The sequence below is a fragment of the Phoenix dactylifera genome, chromosome 3 (assembly GCF_051530095.1).
Source record: "Phoenix dactylifera cultivar Ajwa chromosome 3, Ajwa_hap1_PhDact_Kaust_v1.1, whole genome shotgun sequence".
In the NCBI taxonomy this organism is placed as follows: domain Eukaryota; kingdom Viridiplantae; phylum Streptophyta; class Magnoliopsida; order Arecales; family Arecaceae; genus Phoenix; species Phoenix dactylifera.
Genome location: NC_143192.1, coordinates 18,415,724 through 18,417,485, shown reverse-complemented (window position 1 = coordinate 18,417,485; position 1,762 = coordinate 18,415,724). Strand labels below are relative to the sequence as shown.

Here is a 1,762-nt window from a genome sequence, read left to right as displayed (position 1 = left end):
GCGGCTGGGGGGGAAGGGGGAGGGTAAGCAAGATTTTCCAGAGTATCATCTTACCTGCTACCTCTCCTTCTCCTTCGATCTTCCCTAACTTGATCGTCGGAGGGCCCCCACTACCCCGGTGGTGGTGCGAGGCTTGCTTGCAGGTTTCCCGGCGGAAGGTGGAGCGCAACCGAAGCAATTCCAAGGGAACCCCGTTCACACCGCTGTGCCAATCGTTCTCGGTTTGAACCCCCAGCAACAGAAACTAATGGTTCTCCATGTTTCAAACCCGTGATGAGGACAAGAGAGGAGCAATTCTTTAAATCTCTCCCAGCATTCATAAAATGTTTCATGGTCTTTTTGTTGGAAATTACTAATGTGCCTTTTCAAAAAATTAGTCCTTTGTGCGGGAAAGAATTTTTTCAAGAATTCTCTTTGCATATCATGCCATGTTCCTAGCGATCTAGGTCTCAAGGAGTTCAGCCATGTTTTGGCTTTATCCTTTAAGAAAAAAGGAAACAAGGTCAATTTAAGGACGTCTTTCGATACATTTGGCACTCTAAATGTGATGCTAATTTCCTCAAAATTCTTAAGGTGAAGATAAAGGTTCTCGGATTCCATTCCATGATACTTGGGCAGCAATTGAATTACTCCTGGTTTGATTTCAAAGTGTCCTACGTTTTCAGGAATAATCATGCATGAAGGTTGACTAGTCCTAGTAGGGTGTAAGTATTGTCGAAGTGTCATAACTGGGGGTCTACCTTCATCACCATGGTGACTTCCTACATCATCATCAGCCATCTCACCAGATCTGAGATTTTGCGAAAGAGTTTCAATATTTTGATTTAAGGAATTGTCAAAAATTTGTCGATTCAGACGCCCAGTGTTGTCCCTATTCCAACCTAGCATACAAAATTTAATTAAATTTTTTTTTTATATTTTTTTTAAAAAATAAATATAAATATAAGTACCAACTAAAGATACCCTAAAACGACACCCTAAAACAAAAATCTATTCACAATCAAACATGTAACAAAACATTACACCTCAATTTCTAATGTTTTTCTTAAATTTCTAGACAGCTCCTAACTGGTTTGAAGAGGGCACCTAAGCCTCCAATCCGGTCTAATGAACCGAGTTAACCAGGTAAGCTCCCAGGTAAGTGGAGGGGTCACGATGCGTTCGCAAAGGTCCCACTTAAAACCCACTTGCCTCAAACAGATGAACTGTCTCTCTTATAGGGACAAAGCTTGCCTAGACATCAACTAAGCCACAGAGCGAAATTGGTGCAACTTTCGGTGGTCTTCGTCCTATTGAGCTCGAATGTCCTTAGGGTCCAACGTCTAGTTGATTTTAGTTAAGCTTAGGATATTTATGCAATGGGGTAATTTTTGGGCTAAGGACGAGTGATGAAATTCCGACCTTATCTTTTTAAATGGGTTCAGCCCTTAGAATATTTTATGCTGATGCCTTATACTATATGCAACAATCAAGAGATTTTTTTTTTTAATGTTTTATGACATGACATTAAATTTCATTGAATAGGTGATCAAGCAAATTATTTATTTTTTAAAAAAATTTTATGAGTTGAAGTTTGAAATTTGAATTCTGAAATTTGAAATTTGAAATTTTAGGTTTTTCCTCCTCTTTTTTTTTTAATTTTTGAATAATCACCCTTGATCTTTTCTTAAAGTTTTTTTCTTAAATTTTTAATTAGCAACAAGGGTTAATGAGATATGATAACAATAAAATTCTGATTCTAAAAAAATTAAATACAGAAAAT

General features: G+C 37.5%; 1 pseudogene; it reads left to right on the top strand.

The window, feature by feature from the left end:
- Positions 1-265: 265 nt before the first annotated feature.
- LOC149767958 (small nucleolar RNA R71) lies at positions 266-363 on the top strand (annotated as a pseudogene).
- The last annotated feature ends 1,399 nt before the right edge of the window (positions 364-1,762 follow it).